The sequence below is a fragment of the Triturus cristatus genome, chromosome 5_2 (genome assembly GCF_964204655.1).
Source record: "Triturus cristatus chromosome 5_2, aTriCri1.1, whole genome shotgun sequence".
NCBI classification, from domain to species: Eukaryota; Metazoa; Chordata; class Amphibia; order Caudata; family Salamandridae; genus Triturus; species Triturus cristatus.
Window position 1 is genome coordinate 997,732,829 of NC_140588.1, and position 12,390 is coordinate 997,745,218.

Here is a 12,390-nt window from a genome sequence, read left to right on the forward strand (position 1 = left end):
AGTCAAAGGATTAACAGCCAGCATGGCCCGCAACAATTAACCACCGCAGACTGCATAACGCCCTTAGTACTGGATAGATATTATCAGTTAGTGCATGTTATGGACCCTAGATTCCCTTACCGTTCATATGGCCACAAAGCTGACCTTGACAGCACTGTGACCCTGTTACACTTACCTGATGGAAAGGTCCCAGGAGAGGAACCCAAGAGACAGAGGTGAGTGAGAATGGAGAAATACTGACCAAAGAGGAGGGGAGAGATCCACCTAGAGAATTTTGTTCAATGGGTGGGGCCCTAAACTGCCCAGCATGGGGTCCCTGGTGAGGATTGGTCCTACACATGCTGAACCAATTTCCATCCCATTCAGAATAGTAAGACAAGAAGAGGAGATTAGGAAGAGGATTTGCTTGAAATGAGCTATCAGGTCAGTCCAGGGATAATGATGGATGAGACAAACGCATCCCGACAACTTTCCTTTCTTTTCCACAAGTAAGCATTATAGTAAGCCCTCAGTGGAAAGTGAAGCGGGAGGTGCTAAGATGCCTTAGAGCAAGGCGGGTACAAGTAATTATTTAACTCTCTATATCAAGGTGAATGTAAGAGAGCTTCCGAAAATAAATAAAAAAGAAAGGGGTGACGTGGGAGGCATGAAGGACGCAAGGTGATCGCATACTGACAACCTACCTTTAGGGGATGGTGCTGCCAATATCACAATTGATTTAATAAAATGGAAGTAAAGAAATGTATCAGCTTAGAACCCTCTTAATGCAAACCACCTATGCCCTCAGAAAAAGTCATTGTAGATGTCATGAGAAAAAGCATGAAAGTGTAGTATTTTTGAGTGCACGTCTCATTTGCTGCAACATTTCACAGCCTGGTGGTGGTTAATGTCACTCTAAATTATTTTCAATTATTTATTTCATCACAAAGCAATTTCTATGTATGCATTTAAAGTACTGAACAGTCACAAGGGTAATGGAAAAAAAAATTCAATGAATACAAGGCAAGTGCTAGATACATATTAACAACAATAACAGCTGAAGAGGAGCTACAGGTAAAGGCTACAGGGTGAAGGTAACCGGCATTCTGATGTAGTGAGGGAGACAATGGAGTGAATTCAAAACAGTTTTTACAACAAAACGAGATTGTCACAGACTGTGAACAAACAAACTCTGTTTAAGTGAATTCTCCTAAAATGTCTATTTCTATTTAAAAATATAAAATGCATTGAATTATGAAATAGATTTCGTTTTTTAAAATATGTGGAATGTATTGGTTTTTGTGACCCTTACAGCACTACCACTTTGGTCCCAGCTGCATTATTATATTATTCTTGCTTTGCAAACACCGGCGTTGTGTAGATAAGGTTTCCTATTATCTTCTGTTTTCCTGAGACTCTTTTGTATAAGTTGATACTTTTGGGATGGGAAAGCTCAGTAAGAGTTGTGTTCAAAGCTACAATCTATGCCGAACCTACATGCCTCTTCACCTGCATCTACTGCCTCATTTCCAGAATTTCTTAAGATTAAACCTGAACTCTGCACATAAACCCAAGATCAGTTGGCAGAGCTTCTCTTGCTACACTGTTAGGAGGGTATAATCCCGCTCTACCCAGATCCAGCAGCTCCCTCAACATTGCTGCTGGGGCAAGAACTAAACCGTATATCCTTCATAACACCTCACCCCTACATAACCCTCTGGATGATGTCACCAGCCGGTCACTCCTCCACTCTACTCCAACCTTTGTACAGTGCTCAACTGCTTTGTATTTAGGACTGCAGCTTACAAGTGCCAATAAACCCATATACCGATACATTTCTAATTTCTCGTTCCACCTCACCTGTCCTGTCCTGTCCTGTCCTGTCCCCCATCCTCAAGCCTGCCATCTGTTAATTGTTATTTCAGTGATAAAGGGTATCTGTGTAGATTATCTCCCAGTGACATAGCCTCAAAGTGATTCTGGGTTGCCAGCCTCTGCATGGCCACCCTTGTTGTAGACTGTTCGGCTTTAAGATCACTGTGGAACTGAGGCTTTGGAAGCCTTCCCAAGAGGTGCCGCAGTGTGGAACTATCCTCGGTAAAAAGTGTAGCCAGCAGTTACACGTGATACTCCACCGTGCTGTCGTCACCCTCTAGTTCACACAGTTCACTCAATGCATGAATGTCTAAGATATGATTTGTGACCATAGCAGGTCATCTTGGGTTCCCAAACCTCTGGCGGTGTTCATGCGACTAATCAACCTGGCTATGGGAGACCGCGTGCTTCAGAGTGCACAGTCATTGCCATTTCACCACATTTAGATGACCATCACTAACTGACACGTCACAGCAAGACAATCCACATAATGCAGCACAATGACGGAGAAGGGATGTGACGGCATCAGATGCCCACAGAAGGCTGAGGTGCGCTACAGGAGGACTGGTAATGCTCTGCACGATCACAGTCCGCTGTAGGCACAACGCAGCCACTAGGGAGAGGCCTACGCGAAGAAGTGGAGGAGCAGCCTCAGATGTTACACTGTTTCCCCCACCGATGTTTTCTAGATAGACTGGAGTAAGGAGCTATGAACAGGAGGGATCAGAGGTCAGCAGGGACACATAACTCATTTTAATACGAGTCACGTATCACGTTGGAAGGAAGACACTAAGTAAGCAGAAAATGATCTTCCATTTTTTTGCTCACAGGAACATAGTTAACATGAAAAAGTAATAATTATCCGACTAGATCATGGCCTTCCGCAGACATTTTTTCAGGGGGGCATTATTAATAACAAATTCAAGATTTATTCAGAGAGGGCATAATTAAAAAAAATCATGTTTTTTTTTTGGGGGGGGGGGGGGGGGCATAGTTTAAAAAAATGTCAGGATCGCGCTGCCGGTAAAGGAAGACAAGCTGCCCCTTACTGCGGACGCCTATGGACTGGGTGATGCTCTAAGACTACAACATTCTAAGTGGTAGGCATTTCAGTGAATGTTGAACAAAGACATATTGTAGGACAAAAACTACACCGACACCTATGGCCTTCTCCTTCTTCTGCCAGACAGATTTCTGTAGGCCAGTCCATATACTCCAGCTTACAAATTCCCCACCCCTGCTACGAACGACAAACACTTGTGCCAGTGGAAGCTTTGGTGACAGGCACAGAGCTTTGTGTGGAAGTCTCCTCGTGCTCCAGGCTGGGTGCTGGGACCCTCTCCTGTAGGTAGCTTATTTTATTTTGTGTTTTGTGTAGCGCGAACAAGACCCAGAATTTGGTATCAGAGTGCCTCACAGTTCAAAAGCATTGTAATTCTAAAACAGTTTAGTTGAGTTCTATAGATAGTTACCAAGCATCTCTACACATTAAACAAGTAAGTAAGCGTACATTCGATAAAACAGTCTAAAAGAAAATAGGTTAACTACTAGTACAGTTGAACGTGTTCTAAGTAATAACAGTTCACATTTAGAAAGGTTGTACTCAAGAGGACATCACAGAACTAAATTTAGTATAGAGGATTGATTCATAGCATACAAACGTGTTATAGAAAGTAGAGCTCCATCCAGAAGTCAGATCACGTAAGAAACGATCAGGGAGTATCGCTCCAGAGAGAAGAGGAGGTTGGAACTTATAGAGTAAGGTGAGTATGGGATGCTGTGGATTTAAGGTAGGAATTTGCTCATCAGAAAGGACTTGGCTTCCTTTTTTAATACAGTAGTTGATGGGATTATTCCGATACTCGGGAGGAGCGAGTTTCAGATTCTTGGTGCAGCTCTAGAGAGTGCTCTATCATATGTTTTTTCTTACGGAAGTGTGAAGTTTTCAGTAAAAGACTACTGGAACTCCGAGAGGGTCTGCTTCCACTTGAAATCTTACATTTTTGGGCTAGGTACAGGGGAGTTTTGTAGTGTATTACTTTATGTGTAATACAGGCCATCTTTAGTTGTATTCTCGCTTCATATAGCAGTCAGTTGAGCGCCTTCAGGTGTGGCGCGATGTGATCAAATTTTCTAGATCCTTTTATAAGTCTTGCGGCTGCATTAAGACAGGCTATTAGAGGGGCAGTTGAGATTTCGGGAAGACATGATAAAGTTGTACATCGTTATTCCAACCTCGAAATGACTAATACCTGAACTGCTGTTTTGAGGTCTGGTATTTCGATGACAGGTTTCATTTTTCTAAGATAGCTGAGGTGAAAGTGGGCATTTTTAGCCATCATGTTGATGTGTGTTTTCATATTTAGGTTCTTAGCCAGATTAATTCCTAGCAATTTGGCAGAGTCCACTAGGACCGGGGTACAATTTAGTGCAGTGATAAGCTTGGTCCCATCCTTTATCACCGTTGAGTTTTTTTTGGGGGGGGGGAGTTTAGAAGGAATTCCGTTTTTGTGAGTTTAGCTTAAGGTGATTGTTTGTTAGCCATTAAACGGTCTTCTCTAAAGCTAGGTTCATTGTCTTGATCTCTTCTAGGGATGTAATCTTAATATATAACTGTGTGTCATCCGCGTACACGTGGAAGGAGATTTTCGCCTGTTGTAGTATTTCGGTTTGTAGTTCAACGTAGAGATTAAATAGTGATAATGATATTGTGTTGAGCCTTGTGTTTCTCCTACTAGATTAGGGTACGGTGGAGATAGATTTTGATTCACCTTAAACCTTTGCGTTCTGTTCTCTAAGAAGGATTTGAACCATTGAAGGACTGTGCCCGAAAATCCCATCCTGTTTTCTAGTCTCTCAAGTATTTTGCCGTGGTTAACAGTTTCGAAAGAGTACGAGAGGTCAAGCAGCACCAGCAGACAAGTTTCATTAAGGTCGAGTGCGAGTAGGGCGTCATCCACTATATTTCGAAATGCTATTTTGGTGCTGTGCCCAGGTCTGAATCCTGATTGGCAGCCGCTCAGTAGCTTGAATTCTGTGATGTGTTGGCACAGTTGTTGTTGAACACATTTTTCCATAACTTTGGCTAGCATGGGTATGTTGGTTATCGGTCAGAAGTTGTTAGGGTCCGAAGGGTTTTCTGTAGGTTTTTTTAGGAAGGGGATAACTTGGCCACTTTTTAGGCAAACCGGGATAGATCCCTGCAATAGCGATGCATTGATAATCTTGGTCCAGAAGGGGGTGACAATATGGTTGATAGGTGACAAGCATTTTAAAGGGAGATGGTCGTTGAAGTGGTTGTTCGGTTTGACAGTCGATAGGGTTTTTGTAAATATCTCTGTGATCGTATAGTTGGAAGGTTGACCACTGAGCTTTAGTTTTGGGCATTAGCAGTGCAGATTGGATTGGACATTCGACTAGAGAGTTCTTTGGGGTTGCTGAGTTGTCTGCAGCAATCTTAAGCTCATTCTCTGGGGAGTTGGCTTTAGCTGTAAAGAAGGATGAAAATTCTTTACTGCTTAATTGTGATTTAGAAGTCATGAGAGCAGATTTGGCAATTGTGTTTGATTGCTGTTTTAATATTTCAAAGAGTTTCCTCGGTCTGTTTTTGGCATTGTCAAGTTCCGTTCTAAAGAAGTCTTCTTTTGATTTTAGAATACTTTTGTTATAGGTGTTTCTCGACTTTCTTAGCAGTTTTAGTGGAGGGGTTGAGGGATGGTGTCTCTCAAGTCTGCAATTGGTCTGGTGCATAAAGCTCCTGGACCACACCAGACAGAGGCAGACTTTACAATGACAGCATGAAAGCAGTGGTCATTAGTTTATCCAATGAGCTGATGAACGTGCAGATGTTTGTGTGCTTTGCCTTGCCATTTCTCTTGTTTGCCAGCAGGAACACTGTATCTGTAATTACACAAGTTGATTTCAAGTTTAACCAGTAATGTCGTATCTAATGTACCAACTATTGAGGACATTCGTGACACAGTAACATTACTCTCAATTACAGAATGCGAAGAGGATCCAGTTACAATTGTAGGGTTCTAGAGGACTTAGACATTAGACCGGATCTCTCAATAACGAGTGGGTTAAAAACTAAATCTCGCTGGTCCCCTAACCTAGTGAGTGGTTATAATATTGAGATCTTTCATACTTTGTTACCAGAGATTTAGATAAAGCTATAGATAGCTTTAGACAACCCTTTGGGAACTCCAATGATAACCTGACTTTCTGTGAGCGTAAGGCATTGAAAATACTGATGGATAATTCTGACTTGATTATTAGAAAAGCAGACAAAGGAGGAAATATGGTTGTCATGAATAAGACGGATTATGACCAAGAAATATATTCTCAGTTGGATAATCCACAATGCTATGAGAGAATAGCATATAACCCTATGTTCTCTCTGATTTCAAGGATCAATGGTCTTTTGAGAAAATGGCATGAAGAACGCCTTTTAGATGATGACGAATTCCTATACCTAACTGTTAACCGCCCACGGTACCCCTGTTTATACACATTACCTAAAATTCATAAGGCCCTCCCATTTCCACCTGGGAGGCCTATTGTTTCGGGAATAGGGGGACCGACAGAGCGATTGTCGCAGTTCGTGGACCTGTTCCTACAACCGATAGTTTGTAATCTACCATCTTATATTAAGGATACACGACATATATTGAACATTTTGGGTGACATCACTTGGGACACAGGTATGATACTAGTTACGTTGGATGTCTTATCGCTATATACCAGTATAAAGAATGACTTGGGATTACAAGCGATAAGTCATTTTTTATCCAAAAAACCTGCGAATCAATGGGATTATACCCAAATGATTTTAGCAATGATAGAACTGATATTGTGCAATATTTTTTTCCTGTTTAATGATGAATGGTTTAAACAAATCCAAGGAGTAGCCATGGGCTCCAGATTTTCGCCGTCCTACGCGAACATCTTTATGGGCTGGTTGGAGGAAGTGCTAATCTGGGGCCCGAAGGGCAGTCAATGGAAGGAGCATATTTTATTCTGGGGACGTTATATAGATGACTGCCTGATGATCAGGACGGGTACAGAGGACTCACTTGAGGATTTTATTGTGCACTTGAATAATAATGACATGAATATTAGATTTACTACCTGTTCCAGTAAGACCAAAGTGATGTTTTTGGATGTTGAATTATTTGTTCAAGATAATTTAATTCACAGTAATATGTATCGAAAACCAACATCATGTAATGCGATACTACATGCTAACAGTGCTCACCCCCGTCATCAAATTAGAGCTATCCCTTATGGGGAGATGATTAGGGCGAGAAGAAATTATAGTGAGGATACCCAATTCAAGTTGTGTATAGAGGATATGGAAATGAGGTTTATGCAAAGGGGTTACTCACAACGTGAGGTTACTATAGCTACAGAAAGGGCCCTTAAGACTAAGCGCTCTACTACCTTGCAATCCAAGACAAAAACTGCACAGATCACACCGCCTATACAAATGATAACTGACTTCACTCCATTGAACATGTCCCTTCGGAAGAGTTTAAATAAGCATTGGCATATTTTACAAGCTGATAATACTCTGAAGGAATATTTGACTGATAAACCTCAAATTACCTATCGTAGAGGCAAAACGTTGGGTACATTATTGAGCCCTAGCTACCCACAGATCAGACAAAGAGAATCTTGGTTGACAATAATAACAAAAGGTTTCTTTAAGTGCGGCCGTTGTGGCATGTGTAGATATGCAAAAAATAAAACTAAGTGCTTTACAGATAGTAATGGCAAAGTCTACAATATAATGATGAACATCAGTTGCTATACAAAATATGTTGTATATATTATTGTTTGCAAATGTGGCAAAATATATGTAGGTAGCACAATTAGGGCTTTGAAGGATCGTGTAAGTGAACACATATGGGCAGTGAAAAATAATGACACTAGATATCCTATTGCGGAGCATGTGTATAATTGTGTGGCACAAGGCCCAACAAAAACCTTTGAGTTCTTTGGTATCGAACATATTCGATAGGACTCACGTGGAGGTATCAGGGTATTACAGTTGCAAAGGCATGAGGCAAGGTGGATCATGCGCTTGCGGGCTGTGGAAGATGGTCTTAATTATGACCATGAACTTCAGTACTTTTTAGGGGATTAAGGTGTAGAGATATATCGAATCCTCTGGTTGTTATGATTAAGTATATAATGACAAGTATAGGATGAATCATAACATAAATACAAGACAATTGCAGAGTTGACTAATTGTAGGGTAGGAGTATGAAGCACATTGGGTAGATTTAGCTTGTTAATTACTAGATAACTATTATTTTAAATGGTGCTGATTAGCCTGGAAATGGGCTGAATTCTGTGATTATGGATGACCTCTCCGTTTATACTCAAATGAGAAAGGGCTACTATTTAAAAGAGAATATAATTGAAAAAGTCCTATACAGTGATTGCTCCCTTGTTATTTTAGTTTTAGAACTTACGTTTTCATGTATATTTTTACTCCAACTCGCCGTAATGTTATCTTTTCAAGATGGCGCTGAATGAAATAGAGCGTTAGGTCTTATCACAGTCGCATACATGGCGGCTATTATAATTGGCCACTGTATATTGGAAGTACGGAGACTTATATTCTTATATTGTGCTCGGGTAATTTCTGGTATATACCTTTTGCGTGTAACATGTTATCCCCCCAAGATGATGCTGAACGAAATAGAACGTTTGCTATTATAACAATTGTATACATGATAGTCGTTATATTGGCTACTATTTATTGTAAATACGGTGATTTACATTTCTGTATTGTGCTTGGGTGAGCGTTGATACACACTATTGCACGTGGAAACCTATATATACTATTATTAGTAAGTTGTTCCCGTTTTAAGATGGCGCCCATTTAGAACGCCGGCCGGGGATATGCGATTATTGCATCCCTCTTGCCGTAGGCGGCGTCGCTTTCCAAGACGGTATATAGTGCTAGCGTGGGTAATACCATACTGCCGCTGCTTCGCCTGTAATCGGGTGCTGTAAATATCAATAGGTATGTACTGACTTTCGAGTCCAAATATAGTCATAGCAAAGGGCGCATACTCGATCCGTTGGACTGATGCATTGTTACCATACTTTATTTGCAGGTCCCCGTACTCCAGGGATGCGTGAGCTTCTTATTTGATTTCATGCGGTACAAATAATTATTAGAACAATATCGGACTTTTCGTGGCGTAATATATTGCTTACGATAAGAACAGATGAGGTAAGAACCAGTTGACGATGTATACATTGAGTAGTATGATAATGGTAAAGAAAGATAATCGGTTACTTCAGTGGATTGGTTACATTGCGCGCATATATATATTTTTGCAGGAAATATCTTCGACTTAAACGTGAAGTTGCATCTGAGTTGGAACGTATACATGAATACAATGGTACGATAAGAACAGATGAGGTAAGAACCAGTTGACGATGCATACATTGAGTAGTATGACAATGGTAAAGAAAGATAATCTGTTATTTCAGAGGATTGGTTACATTGCGCATATATATATATTTTTGCAGGAGAAATCTTCTATTTAAGCGTGAAGTTGCATCTGAGTTGGAACGTATACACGAATACCGGAAGGTATGACGATTTGGTCTTAAAATGAGAGGTGATATTAGCGCATTGAGAAAACTTGCCCCATGCGCTCCATAACTTATGCTGCTGTTATCTATCTCATTGATTTCAGGTATTTGACCAAAAATTGAAATTCAAGGTACTTAATAATTATTATTTCTATGTTGGCGCACATTGTACACCATGGTGGCATGTTGCTATCTTCAATAATTAGACTGGTAGTCACTATAGGATTATGGTGTGATATATACACGTCAATATCAGGGACATCTTGCTTTATATATCTTTTGGACATCTCTCTAATAGGACCCACAAGTCGATGGAAGAGGTTTATGTACTTACTTTGAGCACTGTAAATGTTTCTCTTGTTCCTTTGTTCTTTCTATAATGAGCATGTCAAGTAGTCCTCAGGCATGAGGTTTTCTTTGGGCTCCCTTTATACTGTTATTTTGACCCTATTTTTTTTACTTTATTGGCATTACAATAGTGGCTGTTTGTTACTTCCAGCCCTGAGGAAGTCGCACGGTTGATTACCATAGCGACGAAACGCGTTGGGAATGGAAGACACTGAAATAAAAGAAGACTAAAACAGCAGGAGCCTCGTTGAATTTTGTGTTCATTTTAATAATTTCTTTACTATTTTGGATATTGAGTGTGTGCATCAGCGCAACTTGTGTATCTGTTTCTTTATTTGGGAAATTGGGTGTTTTTCCCATTGTTTGATGCACCACATTACAATTAATCTAATTGAAAAATATTTGTGTATATTTGTAGAAGCGCCTTGTTCCATCACACCCCCCTCTATGTGTATCTGTAATTACTTCACTGACCTGGGAGGCAATATAGATTTCCCCTTACAAAGCAAATGCAGAGGTGAAAGCCTGGTCTATGACCCCATAATCAGGGCAAGTATATTGATGGGGTTGAATAGCTTTTCTTGCACCATCAGCATAAACGTTGAAAGCTCTCTAACTATGCTGAAGGAATGGCTTTCAGAGGGCGGCAATGCTGCCTTCCTCTGTGCGAGAATGCAGCTCTTAAGATACAAGCCCTCTACCGCAAGTCAGATAGTGAAACCCCTGCTGGTGGATGAGGTGTACTGCAGACTCCATCACCATCATTATCTGGCAGGTAGATTCAAGGTGTCATTTTCTTGCAACGGGGGCAGCGGAAGGTAATTGGTGGTTAGTGACAGTCGAGTATACATCATTTTGTACATTAACTTTGGACAGTCACAAAGTCACCGGACATATGAGCATGGAGTGCGCTACAATCCGAGACGCACATAAACACCTCCATTTGAAGAGTACACATGTACAGTGCCACCTGCTGGCAGTAAAAGTCACTCATAGCTTCAACCATTGGATGCTGCATATGATGTTTGCAAATGTATCTACATTTCCACTTCTGACCCATCATGCAGTGTGTTCTACAGTACAGTGCACAGGTCAATAGCAAGATTGTATTATATTTCCACTGACATTTAATTGAGTCAGCCATTGCTTACAAGTCAAGTTATACACATTACTTTGTAAAAGATGTTAATCTATGCATTGGGTATATTCCTGCTACTTGATCGTCCACTGAGGCATCTATCGGTGTCACTCCTTATACTATCTCTGATTACTCTCAGTGATACGGTCCATAAGTGTTGTCTTAATCACCAGCAGGCTGGACTACGGCAACGCATTGTACGCAGGAACAACCACTGAACTCAAGAGAAGGCTCCAGATGGCACAGAACTCAGCGTCCAGACTGATCCTCAACCACATCACCCAACACCTTAGGAACCTCCACTTTAAGCTACTCACACAAGCCTACCAAGCCCTCCACGACTAGGGACTAGCATACATGAACCACCGCCTGATCTTCGACCAACCATCCAGAAACCTTTGCTCCGCCTCTCTCGCCCTCGCACAGACACCACGCATCCGCCATACCCACAGCAGAGGCCGCTTCATCTCCAACTTCACCACCAAGTACTGGAACGCCCTCCCACTCCACCTCCGAACATCATCCTCGCTGACGGGCTTCAGGAAATGACTCAAGACATGGCTTTTCGAATAAGCCCAGCAACCTACCGCCTGGATACCCTCACGGGTGATAAGCCGTACTTTACAAGTACTGACTGATTGAGAGATGCCACTACTAGAACCCCCCTCCTTTCCAAGATGCATCTCGTAGACGGCCTGTTAGCTTCTTGTTTGCACAGGGTCCACGTCCTATAAGTGTGTACAGGTGACATCCCTGGTACAGTGAGCTTTCCCTACCATACTAACAAGGTTTTGCATCATAAACTGTATCTCCCTTAGCTTTTGAGCCACGCAAACAGGATTTCCTGCAGCACATCAGACACTTCTAGGATGTTCAGCTCTTCATCTGAGAGCTTCTTTCTACTTTGCTAGTGGCTGGGGGAACTGTCCTAGCCTGCCATTCTATGCCGCTCTAAGTTCTTTATAACCCACCTGGTACTGCCCACATCGCAGCATGTCTGTTTCTCTAAGTGGCAGCAAATGCACCTTCCATCGATTGAGAGGCTTTCATACACTCCAGGCTCAGAGTAACATATTGCCACCCAATGTTCTAAAACGAACACTTACGCACCTCTCTACTGAACATTTAAGCAGAACCCCCACATTTCACATTGAGCATAAGTTAGTTGCAACCGTGTGGAAAGGCATACTATTGGTAGATATGCACTGTACACAAAAAAGCAACATAAAGAAGTGCTTGCCTTCTCAATAATTCACTCTCTACTAATTAGTCCCAATAGCTCTAATCTCTAATTTAGAGCATCAATTCATTACAAGTTATATCCTGACCAACGTCCGCCTGTGTACATAATGGCATGCGATTAGGTATTTGCAAGAAGCAATGCGATTTTCAGGCAAGTACTATCTGTGCATCTGGCCATAAAGGGATACTTC

At 41.5% G+C, this 12,390-nt stretch overlaps 1 protein-coding gene across 1 annotated transcript in view; it reads right to left on the reverse strand.

The window, feature by feature from the left end:
- Positions 1–12,390, reverse strand: part of LOC146829562 (ubiquitin carboxyl-terminal hydrolase 12-like) — a 243,264-nt gene that overhangs the window by 20,722 nt on the left and 210,152 nt on the right. The gene's annotated exons all lie outside the window — the stretch shown is intronic.